The 13349-nt window shown below is 39.2% G+C and overlaps 1 protein-coding gene across 3 annotated transcripts in view; it reads left to right on the forward strand.

Moving 5' to 3' along the window:
* Positions 1–13349, forward strand: part of NRG3 (neuregulin 3) — a 1158196-nt gene that overhangs the window by 640959 nt on the left and 503888 nt on the right. The gene's annotated exons all lie outside the window — the stretch shown is intronic.

Below are 13349 nucleotides of genomic sequence, written 5' to 3' on the forward strand. Positions count from 1 at the left end.
ACTTAGAAATTGGAAAAGAAAAAAAAAAAATGGAAGAGAGAAATAACACGTATTAGAGCCGGCACCACAGCTCAATAGGCTAATCCTCCACCTGCGGCGCGGGCACACCGGGTTCTAGTCCCGGTCGGGGCACCAGATTCTGTCCTGGTTGCTCCTCTTCCAGTCCAGCTCTCTACTGTGGCCCGGGAAGGCAGTGGAGGATGGCCCAAGTGCTTGGGCCCTGCACCTGCATGGGAGACCAGAAGAAGCACCTGGCTCCTGGCTTCGGATCAGCGTGGTGCACTGGCCACAGCAGCCATTGGAGGGGGGTGAACCAACGGAAAAGGAAGACCTTTCTCTCTGTCTCTCTCTCTCACTGTCCACTCTGCCTGTCAAAAAAAAAAAAAAAAAAAAAAAAAAAAACAACAGCAACAAAAGAAAAAAAACAAAAACAAGTATTAGAAGAGATATATGCAAAGTGGAGAACAGAAAAAAATAACAAAATGAAGATCTTTCTCTCTCTCTCTCTCTCTCTCCCCTGCCTTTAAAATAAAAATAAATAATATTTTTGTAAAGAAATGAACTTCTGGTACACCACAACACAGCTAAACCTTGAAGTTATGTCAATTGAAATAAATCAGTCGCAAAAAGACAAATACTTATGTGCAGATCCTGATTTAGTCGAATCTGGAGAGAAAGTACATAAAATTTTTGCTGCATAGGGATGAGATGAGGGAGAAATGGTTTAATGATTTTATATTTTCAGTTTAGGATGATGAAAAAGTTCTGAAAATGGATACTGGTATTGATTGAACAGTGCCAGCTGAATTACAGTGCCACTGAACCGTTAAATAAAATGGATAAAATAGGTTTATGTATGTTTATTTTATCACAACAAAATAGTAAAATTTTAAAAGAGAATCCAAAGAAACTTTGCAGATAAATGTCATTTGAGACGACCTCAGTTCAGCAGTTGGTTCTTCTAGACTTCCCCTTTTGTAAAGTAGAATCTGAGTGTACAGCCACACAGGAGAGCACTGGAGAAGTTCGTGTTCAGAAAAGTCCAGGGAAGCCATAAAACAGGGCCAAGTGTGGGGATTTTGAATGGAAAACTACAAGAACTTATGACGGTGGTCCTCAGAGGGCATCAGGAGAGAAGAGAAACCAGGAACTGCAGTTGTGTCTTGAGGCATGGAAACACCAGATCTGTTTAGGGAGTCCAAGAAGGAAATGTCAACTAGGGTCACAAGAGCAGAGATGGAGCAGAGTGTTGGTTCCACTAAAAAGAACTTGGCCAAGGCATTGAGACAAACAAAAAATCCATATTTTGTCGAACTCTTTAACAGTTGTAAAAATAAGATGAATATCAACATATGGCATGAAAGGTTAACATATATGAGCATAGAGCCCCATTGGCTGAATTGTATTATTATCCCTTTCTCCATGAGTGGTTTGCTTGCTACATGTCAGGGTAAGTATTTGAACCCCAAAACATCAAAGTCCATGCCCTTGTCCACTTGAGAGAATTAACTCAGTCTATTAGGGAACACTTGGATCACTTTCTCAAGGGCTTACCTTCAGATGGTGGCATTTATAAGGAACTGTGGAACCTTGAAGGTTTCCAGCAGGCAAGAGATGGGAAGAGAAATTGCTCTGGAAAGATATTTTGTCAAAACAATAACCAGATACGTTGATAAAAATCAAGGCTGGAGTTAGGGAGATCAGCTTGAGATGCAGAGAAACAAACTGAGGGGTGTGGGCACAATACAGTGGGTAGATTCAGAGAAATTTGAGAAAGTTGACTGAATTGCATTTAGCTGATAATTGCAAAAGGGGCTCTTTGGGGGCTTACCATGACTCGGGCATGTAAAACTACGATTAGGCTTAGAATTCCATGATGAGAGGAGGGGCAGGAAAAGGACTGTTCTGAAGTGATTGGAATTAATTGTGAAAAATCCCCAACCAGATCCCCTTTGGGATTTGAAGAACTTATTTTTAAGATGCATAATTAATTTGAACAGAGTAACATGAATTCTAAATACTTAGCAATTCTTATACTACTACAGATACTAAGCTCATTGATTGGGAATAATAACCTCTTTTAGCTGGGTGAGAGTTTAGGTGTTTAGCAACACAGGCACAGAACTGTTCCAGCATTTGAGATCAGTCCAAGTGCTGGCTTGTGTCTCTTCTAAAAATTAGACTGAAGTCCTTTAGACTCATGCTATTGTGTCCTTTTATATGTCATACCAATGTAAACTTAGAAATAATTAAAAACAATAGACAAGAACCTTCTAATCTTTTTTTAGTATTCTTTTATGCGTGTAATAATTGATTGGGGGAAGTGGATTACATTTCAATATTCAGACGGGCTCCTTTTGTTATTGCTTTCGACTTTTTATCTGCTTTTTAAATTACCTTGCCTATTTCAAAAGCTCAGTGCCATTCTCTTGTGTTTCTTTTTTTGGTGCAAGACAATGTAGAGGGCTCATGTCTTAAAGTTGAAGGATATCCACTATCCAATTTAATATCCTTAGATAACTGACACTTTTAGAGAAATACTCCTTTTAAATTAACATGAGGTGATGTGATAGAGTGGGAAAAAAATGGCAGAAGTCAAACTGACTTTGTTTTCAATGCTGGTGCTGCCACTTAAAAGCTCTACAAATTTGAGAATTGAGTGATATCATTGAACTTCTGTTTCTTTGTCTGAAATATAGGGAAAATAAAACCTTCAGCTTATGGTTATTTTGGGGTTTGCCAGACATGAGGACACTTTGAAAAGTTTGTGGAAAATGATATTAAATGATAAATTCATTTTGATGCAAAACCTTCAGAAATTCATGCACATGAGGAGGTTCTCAAAAAGTTTGTGGAAACTGTGTATGATGAAAAAAGCTATGCATACATTTCAAAATATTTTATACCAAAATAAACTTATCTTTTAGTTCAGTTTTCCATGAACTATTTGAAATACCCTATGTTGTGTGTGTGCGTGTATGTGTGTGCCCGCTTGACATATAGTGAAAAAGAGCCTGCTGTTTAACTAACAGTATTCTTATACTACCCTTAAAAATGCCTTTTTTTTACGGTTCATCTGCTATGATCAATAAAGGAAGCCAAATACAAAAGATGCATCTTTTGGATTTCATTCACTTGAAAAATCAAGAATAGTCAACTGTATTAAGACCAAAGTATATTAGTGATTGTCGAGGACTGGAAGATAGGGTGATAAAATATCTTAAAATTAGATTGTGGCAATGATTGCAATGCTCTGTAAATATTAAAAAAAAAAACCGTTGGATTGTGTAAGTTCAATGGCTGGGTTTTATGATGTATTAATTATTTATTAATAAAAGCATTTAAAAATTAAAATACTTTATATTAAAAATAAACTCTTTGGTGCTTATGGAAAAACAGGAAAGATTATTTTGAAATGATGGGCAATATTTCTCCATGTCCTTTTCTCTAAATATTTATTTTTGTATTGTGTATTTGTCAGTTTTGTTGGTAAAATTCCAAAATCGCAGTAGTTTGCACTGATTTCTTATTTGTGTTATGTAAGAACATCAACTAAGATCTGGTTTTGTCTTGTAAACTCTGCTCATCTCTGCTTAGTGCTGATCCATGTGTCTTAAGTAGCTACTCTGTGGGTTGTGGTGCTTCTAAAGGTGCAGAGAGAGAGGACTGACTCAAAACGCTTAGGTCTTAAAACTTTTGCAGAAAGATAGTCTATTTCTTAACTGTTCACCTATCATTGGCTAAAACAACTTACATGGTCCAGCCCAAAGCCAATAGAAGTAAAAAATGTGTTCCTTCCGTGAAATGAGAGTTTATCAGCACCTGTGGTCAATAATACAGTAAGATAGTTATCTGCCAGTTGTGGAGGAGGATGTATTCCTATTGGCGCTTAACTTTCCATCTGTGCTTCTATCCCTTCTGCTCTCTTACTGTCTGAGTTTCCAATTTTCCTTTCTCCTTGGGATTTAGGATAAACCAGATTTCCCCTGCTGTGGGAAACTCTTCCTATGAGCCTGCTGATATTCCCAGTCACCACCTGTGTCACCCATTCCTTGCACTGCCAGACTCTGCAGTTATGACCAGTTAGTATCCGTGATGTTTCTCCAGCGTGTTTAACTGTTTGCATTTGGAGTTGAACCCTCTCAGTCCATAGAAATTGCTCTTTCTGAAGCCTTCAGTGGCCTCAGTTAGCAAATAAAACAACATGTTTTCAGCTATTATTTATTTTAAAGCAGGTACCATTGCATTGTAAACTCCTAAAATGCAGAATTTCCAACCCCTGTCTCCTGCCACGTTGCATATTCTTCTCCCTAAACACTCCCTCTCCTGGGTGGTTTCATATAGTCAACTCCAGATTTTCATTTTCTCCCTTTTTAGAGTGTGACCCCCATATTAACATGTTTGTTCTTGCCTTCTTGGATAAGGGAACTAAGGGTCAAAATGATTGCTATGTTTAATTAATCAATTCATCTTGCATTTTAATTCTGCTAATCAGAATGGAAATAGAAAGCATTTTCTGGTAAAAGAGTAATCTTGGATTTAGTGGTTCCACTCATAAATATAATCTTACTAGTTAAAAGTAATTTTTGCAAATATAACATGCAATCCTATGGTGGAAATACAGCATTTTGTTTAAAAGTTGTACAGCATTTGCCCAATGCCTGTTATCTAGTGGTTTTTTCCTCCATGTTAGAGTCGAAGTCATAGATCTTGAAATATTTAGAGATTGTATGCAAATAATCAAAAGTGCTCTATTGACAAAGAATGCACACAAAGAATTCTGCAAAACACCTGGGCAAATATGAATATCTAACAACTGCATTTATTAAGTCACTTTTTATTTTTCATTTTGCCTTTCTGGCAGTTGGAAGACAGCCAAGCTGTGTCTTGCCTTCTCATTCTGAGCCAACCTTCTTATTCCTTGGACTGATCCCATGAGCAATCTGAATTTCCAATGAAGGTTCAACTGTATTCAGGGTTTGGAAAGAATATTCTGCCTCCCACTTTTTCCTATGTATTACAGGTAGCTGAAAGTATTAGGATTTTGTGGTATAATAGACAGTGCTGGGAAATTTTGGTTTCTAGTCCTGACAGTGACCTTGAGGAGAGGGAATTGGGAACGATATGGCACAGAGCATGCTCCACAGATAGGTAACATCAGTGGCACCAATGAGCTTGGTGGAAATGTAGACACTTGTGTACCACCAAGACCTACTGAATCAGGTGCCCTAGGAATATAGTCCAACTATCTGAATTTCAAGAAGCCCTCTTATTGACTTATGTGCCTGCTAAAGTTTGGGAAGCACAAGACTAGTTGTCTTTGCACAGGCAATGAGGTTTTGTTAATATCGCTGAAGGTGCAGTCATGGGGGCAAAGTGGTGGAGAGTTAGAGTTGGCGATAGAGGTTGATAATAGGACAGATGTGAGGGCGATCTGGCTGCAACATCTGTCACCCCATTTATCTCCAGGGTTGATAATGGGTACCTACGGTATTTCCAGCGTGGGAGCAAGCATACAGGAATTATAAGCCAAAATAAACCCTAGAGGGAGTATTATTTCAAACAAGCATCGGGTTCACTAGCCAGCACAGGTCCTAACAACTGCAGAGGTATAAGAATTTTCTTAAGTGAATTAACAAGTACATTCAGCTCAAATAATTTCCAAAGTTCAACGTATCTGTTTAACGGGGGCGAGACAGAAAGGCTCTGACTTGCTGGAAAAAAAGAAAGTGGAGGAGGAGATTGCTAGGAAAACCTGTGCTCCCCACCTGGGTGCACAGAACCTGGCTGAGAGGCCAGCATGACATTCCCTCGAGAACTGGATTTCAAAGTCAAACCATGCTCTTTTCATGAAACATGCAGGATTTACTTAAGAGTCAGGCCAGTGCACCGGTCACAGTGATGATGGAATCGCCCAGATAGTAGAAAGTTCCTCTTCCTGCCTTTCAAGGCACCCAGTGGCTTCTGAGTCCTAACTCTCAAAGCTCCTTATGATCATTTAAAACCCTTGGGACCCTTGTAAAATAATGTCTACTGCTCCGACGAGAACCTTTGTGGGTATTCATAAAGATGATGCTGATGTCGAGTAGGCAACACTGGGAGTGGATGATTCTCCTCTTCTTAACATAGATGACATCCCAGGAGATTGCAGTGCAGGGTTTTATATTAAATGAAGCCTGGCCCCTTTTGTAAAGTGTTGTCTCTCCTGTCACTGCAGGAGATCTCCTAGAATCACATCTTGAGTCAGAAAGGAGGGACAGCACCATTATCAGAGGCAGCTCATGCAAATAATCTCTTGTAATACCAGCACCTGAGCAGCTTGGAGGATTTGGCGATTGTGTGCACTATGCTTATCTGCCTGTTGGTGTTTAGGCCAAACATGATTCAAAGGTTAGAGACTGAAGCAAATCCTGCCTTGTAACTTGTTTGAGTGCTTCCAAGAAAACTTAGGAAAAATAATATTATGTATTTGATTTTAATTTGCTTTTCACATGCAAAGATCATCTGGAAATGTAATTTTAGATTAAACTTTTAATTTCCAGTGCCTAGCAAAATTTGTTATTATTTTTAAGAGGCCTATGAATCTTAACAGACATGTGGTTGTTTTATAATGGCTTATTTGGTTTGCCATGTAATAATTTGAAACATATGCCTGCCCATTCTTCCTTTGTTGACACTTATAATATTTAACGTATTTTTTAAAATATTTATTTGTTTATTTGAAATGCAGAGTTACAGAGAGGCAGAGGCATAGAGAGAGAAAGAGAGGCCTTCTATCTGCTGTTTCACTCCCCATATGGCCGCAACGGCAAGAGCTGAGCTCATCCGAAGCCAGGAGCCAGGAGCTTCTTCTGCATCTCCCAAACACCTGCAGAGGCCCAAACACTTGGGCCATCCTCCACTGCTTTCGAAGGCCACAGCAGAGAGCTGGATTGGCAGTAGAACAGCCAGCTCTTGAATGGCCCCCATATGGGATGCCAGCAGTGCAGACGGGGCCTCACCCGCTAAGCCACAGCATGGGCCCCAACACTTATTATCTTGATACCAATTGCATATTCAGTGAATGGCCCACTTGCCTGATTTTCCTCCTTATACAATAGTTAGTAAGAAGTTGAATTTCAGTCCATCCAACATGATCCCAACTCTGGACATAGCCAAATTTGGCTTTGTGTCATTAGACAAATGCTCTAAACTTATTGAGCCTTATTTTTATTGTGTATAAGGTGGACATTTAATAGTTTGTCCCATAGTTTTAGATTAAATAAGATGATATATGTAGAGTGTGACACAATATCTAGCACACATCAACTCTTAATAAATTAGGTTTGAACATTATATGTTATTTTTAAAAGTATATGTATGATTGATTTTGCCCCTTAACCAAATCAGTCTTGGCATTTCTACCAAGAATTGTTTTAGATACCCAATTTTCTCTTGACCTGACTTGTTTTGCTCGTAGTCAGAAAACTCCCTGCTCCACAGCACCCAGGGCCATGTTTATCAGTGGTGTTCTTATGAAGTTCTCTTGTGCAGAGCCAGGAGAGCTGCATTCCTCATGGAATCACAACACAAAGGATAGAGTTGAAATATAGGGCTCCTCAGCTTCTTCCGTGTCTGGGATTTCCAGGCTCTCTGGGCATTGTAAGGAGACAGGCAATATCATGTCTATGTTTTTGCATGTAGATATGATATTTGTGAATCTGTCAGCTTGTCCTAGAATTTTCGGCTAGTGGCTTCAGCTTCTTTCAGAGTTATTCATAGGAGAACTTGGAGGATGATATCAGTTTACACACTGTCTTTAAGAAGCTAGTGGGAAATGTGCATTCTGAAAAACTATGTGTGGGCTTCAAAATATTTTCGCACCAAAATAATCTAACTTTTTAATTCCATTTTCCATGACCTTTCGGAAGTACCTTTGTATTTATAAGATGGCAGTAATACCACAAAAGGATTGCTACAGAATAAGCAAGATAGTGTGTTCATAGCATACTTCACAATACATCTTGCAACTAACAAACATAGATTGCCTCTTGAATGATATTGTGTTTCTTGGCCATTACATTCTCAATGTGGGACCCAGAAAAAATTAACTACACAGCTGTGCATCCTCATATCCTTGCTCTATCCAGTCTTATGATGCTCCAATTTTGTAACTGAATTCAAAGATAGGCTAAATTTTAGATAAACATGAAAAAGAATGTACCCTTAAACGTATCGCCTGTTTTTAAAGTATATAACAGCCTTGTACAAATTGATAATGATGTACATTTGAATAATTCAAGAAACAGGATGTCAATAGCTTTTACCATCAGGTACTGAGAGAGCTTGTGCTTTTGAATATTAATTTGACTAATTTGGGATATTAAGCCATTTAGTATGGTAAGCACATATGCAGATTAGTAGGAGTCTTGAAGGGTAATCTAATCAGACATGGGGCTATCTAGCATATCTTTAAAATGTAACAAATGGGGCAGGTGTTTGGCCTTGTGATTAAATCGCCAGTGGGGATGCCTGCATTGGTTTGAGTAGATTGGTTTGAGTGCCAGCTCTGCTTCTGATTCCAGTGTCAATGCACACACAGGAAAGCAGCAGGTGATGGCTCAAGTAATTGGATTCCTGCCACCCAAGTGGGTGATCCAGATCAGGTTCCTGACTACTAGCGTTAGCCTGGTGCAGCCTCAGCTGCTGTGGGCATTTGAAGAGTCAACTAGTGGATGGAAAGTCTCTCTGTATCTCTGCTTCTTAAATAAATATTTTTAAACACCCAAGACTTAAAAACGTATAACAATATCCTAATGTCTCATCAGGAATATTCTGCAACTGAGAAAGTTTTGTTTTAAACAAGCATCAGATTCTCTCTCACTCTCTCAGAGGTCATCTGATCACATACTGCTCAGTTTCTACCCACTGGTCACACCGCTCACTTAACCCCTAGCTCTGAACTTTTTCCTGTCTCTTCTGTTCTCATGAGTTTGGTGGATCTATTCCAGGTCTGTGACTCTAATTCCCACTTAAATATCAGTAGCTTCCAGTATTAAAGTTTTCCAAACTCAAAACTTGAATTTTCAAATGTCTACTCTGGATGTCTAATAGATACTTAGGATTAAATATTTCCAATACACAATTCCTATTCTCAAAAACTATTTTACTGGTTGTGCTAAGTTTTTATTATTGTGATTGTTATCACACCAATCCAAACTGCTAGTATCTCTTGTCTGGATTATTTAAAATAATAACATATTCTTTAAAATTGGTAGATTTTCCTGCTTCAACCTTTGTCTGCAGCTTTATTTTTCTTTTAATTTTTAAAATTTGTTATTTATTTGAAAGAAAGACAGAGACTAAGACACTGAGAGACAGACAGGAAGCGCTCTCATCTACTGGTGCACACCCCAAATGCTCACAGCAGCTGAACCTGGGACATCTGTAATTCAGAAGGCAGGAGCTCAGTCCAGGTCTCACACATGTGTGCTTGATTCCAACCACTTAAACTAGCACCTGCTTCCTCTTGAGATTTGTGCATTATCAGGAAGCTGAAATGTGGGGTACAGTCTCTGATATGGGGCATGGGCAAGCCTAGCAGCATTTTCTTTTTTATTTATTTATTTTGACAGGCAGAGTGGATAGTGAGAGAGAGAGACAGAGAGAAAGGTCTTCCTTTTTGCCGTTGGTTCACCCTCCAATGGCCGCTGCAGCCGGCGCATCGCGCTGATCCAAAGCCAGGAGCCAGGTGCTTCTCCTGGTCTCCCATGCGGGTGCAGGGCCCAAGCACTTGGGCCATCCTCCACTGCCTTCCCGGGCCATAGCAGAGAGCTGGCCTGGAAGAGGAGCAACCGGGATAGAATCCAGCGCCCCAACTGGGACTAGAACCTGGTGTGCCGGCGCCGCAAGGCGGAGGATTAGCCTGTTAAGCCACGGCACCGGCCCCCCTAGCAGCATTTTAACCACTGTGCCAGAAGCCTGCCCCATACAAGCTGTTTTTGATATGACAACAAAAGTCAGGTCATTTCATTCCTTTGCTCAAAACCCACATTACTGTTTCACTCAGAAATAGTTGAAGTGTTTACCGTGGTCTAATTCTGCTCTCTCTTCTTTCCCTGTGCTTTCTCTACTCCAGTAACACTCCATCCCACTCCTAAAGTAGGATGTTGTCTGTTGAAGTTTCCTTGCGTTGACTTGCCCTTTCTCTAGAGCTCAGCTCACCCATTCTTTTCATGTCTTTGCTCATATTTTTGTACTCCTTGTAATCCCTATCTTGCCTGCCAGGCTTGTATGGTTTTTTCTTGTATGGTTCCCATGTAAAAATGGTCATAGACTGCATTACCTTCTAACACATTGGATAATTTACTTGTGTAGCATGATTATTATTTATTGTGTGACTTTCCCCACTGGAATGTCAGCATCACTAGGGCAAGAATGGGGTACTTTTTCCACTGGTGAATTTCAAGCACCTAGAAAGGGGCCTGATAGCTCATGACAAGAGCCTCGGGTGATTACTGACGTCATAAATAAGAGTGTCAATTGTTAAATCAACAACAGGAGTCACTGGCACTTACTCCCCATGTAGGATCTCTGTCTTTAATGTGTTGTACTATGTGAATTAATGGATAACTAGTACTCATACAGTACTTTACACTTTGTGTTTCTGTGTGGGTGCAAACTGTTGAAATCTTTACTTAGTATATACTAAATTGATCTTCTGTATATAAAGATAGTTGAAAATGGATCTTGATGTGAATGGGATGGGAGAGGAAGTGGGAGATGGGATGGGTGCAGGTGAGAGGGAGTTTGGGGCGGGGGGCGGGGGAAAGCCACTATAATCCAAAAGTTGTACTTTGGAAATTTATATTTATTAAATAAAAGTTAAAAAAAAAAAGAAAGAAAGAGGCCTGAGATATAACAGGCCTTCAAAAAATACTTGTTGCGAGAGAGAATGAGAGCAAAAACTCTCTTAGCTATCTTATCTTTGCAGAAATTTAGCTGTCCTCTAAAGTATCTAAGGATACAATTATTTCCACCCCACAATCCCAGCTATCTAACTAGAGTCTGCTTTCCTACTTATCAGTCTTAGGCTTATGCAAATTTATTTCAGGTTGCATATAAATCACCTAGCAGTTCAATGATATTGATCACTGCTTCCATTTAATAGTTGGTCAGTGATCAGCTCCAGGCAAAGCCCTGGATCAGCTCTTGCTTGTGTGCCCTCTGGCTTGTAAAGAAAGGAACTGATGTCCTTTGCCTTTGCTTTTATAAGTTCTGGAACCTTCCATTTGTCCTTAATTGTCATCAGATGTCTACTAATGTTCTACTTGGTTAAAGAATAAAGGGTTTAAATCACAGAGATATCCAGGAGAATCAGAATCATGCATAGCTGTGTTCTTCAACTTTCTGTAATTGCTCTTAGGTTCATCTCTTGTTATGACAGCAAAGCCTAGCCCTTCTAGTATACGTTGAACACTGTATTTCAATAATGTGATCTTCATGGACAGTGAATTTATCTGTCACAGTCAGTTGTCCTTTTGGTCTTTGAATCGACAGGCATTTACCCGTATCAAACTCCATTTGTCCATCACTTCTAAAACTCTTGATAATTTCCAGTTGCTCCTGGAGCTGAGTTTGAAGGTTGACATGGATCATCCATTCTTTCCAGAATGAAAAATAGCTTTACATGCTGATCCTCACATTTCATCTTAATTTCTTGGCAAATGTTAATTTAATTTTCTGCTAAATGGTTTCAGTCTCATGCAGAACCAAAGTGAACTAAGCAACTATCTCAGAAATACTCCCTGTCTTGTCAGGGTAATTTTTTTTTCTATTTAAATGAAAATTAAGTAACACTCAGTGGTGAGTTAAAAAAAAATCATCAACATAATTACTAATGTCATAGTGAAAAACCTTAAGTTTGAATTTCCCTACAGACTTAGAGTAGTTATGTAAAATTATTTCTTCTTAGGAGATTGGATGGAAGTCTTATGCAGACTAGGAGCATCTTGGGGTTAGAAATAGTCTTAAATACCATCAGATTCCTTTATCACAGGGTTTGTATATAGAAAAATTGAGAGTCAAAAAGGGATGATGAATATGTAAGTTCACATCACATCAGACTGGGCAGAGGTCAACTATGGTCCTCAGCTTTTTTAACTAAGCAAACTTTTGTGAGTATTTCAGAAGGATGTTTGTTGGAGGAGAGCATCCATAGGACTTTATCACAAAGATCAGGGATCTCTCTCAGGCTGAGCACCAGGGTCCACTTTGCAATCTCAAAGATACACTAGGTTCTTTGGTAAATTTTTTTAAAGATTTTATTTATTTATTTGAGAGAGTTACAGAAAGTGAGAAGGAGAGACAGAGAGAGAGGTTTTCCATCTGCTGGTTCTCTCCCCAAATGGCCGAAATAGCCAGAGCTGAGCCTATCTGAAGCCAGGAGCCAGGAGCTTCTTCTGGGTCTCCCACGTGGGTGCAGGGGCCCAAGGACTTGGGCCATCTTCTACTGCTTTCCCAGATCATAGCAGAGAGCTGGATTGGAAGAGGAGCAGCTGGGACTAGAACCAGCATCTATATGAGATGTCAGCACTGCAGGTGGAGGATTAACCTACTGCACCACAGTGCCAGCTCCTCTTTTTGTAAATTCCATCTCATGATCCATATAAAGTTAAATTGAGCTATATGTTCAGTTTCAGACAGCATTCACTTCCTTCCCCACTAGAAAATATTGATGGATCAGTTCGGTGTCATCCCTAGGCTCTGTATTGCTATGATGTCAGCATTCTGTGGGCATAAATCCAGTCCTTGGACTAAAATTCTACATATGTTTCCAGGGACCTATGTGGCAATATGATAAAACACCTGAAGTTTAGCATTTCTAAATAGAGAAGAGAATTAGGTTTTTATCTTCTGTTGACTTCTACCACTCGTCTGCACATTTGGCAATAATTAAAATAAGAACAAAGATCCACATAGCTAAGAAATCCCAAAAGCAATATGTCTTTCAAATTTTGCTCATAGCAAAATTTGATTAATATGCTTCTAATTCTCTACCTCCATAGGTGTGAGGATGTTTATGTGTGTGTGTTCGAGACACAGATATTAACATTCATGAATTTTTACTTTGTCCTAGTCAGAAAACTGTGACCTACAAAGTTTATCATTTAATATCCAAAGATGTGTTATGTAGACAAAACATCAATTTCTCTGCTTTGCCACTAAATCTTTCACCTCAGGAGTTCAAGATCTTCCTTCTAAGTCCCATTTCAATCTGTAAATAAGAGAAATGGACTAGCATGCTAAAGCCTCTTGTTAATAATCAGTGTTTACATTATAATTTGCTAATAAACTCAATTTGTAATGCT

The sequence above is a fragment of the Lepus europaeus genome, chromosome 17, assembly GCF_033115175.1.
Source record: "Lepus europaeus isolate LE1 chromosome 17, mLepTim1.pri, whole genome shotgun sequence".
In the NCBI taxonomy this organism is placed as follows: domain Eukaryota; kingdom Metazoa; phylum Chordata; class Mammalia; order Lagomorpha; family Leporidae; genus Lepus; species Lepus europaeus.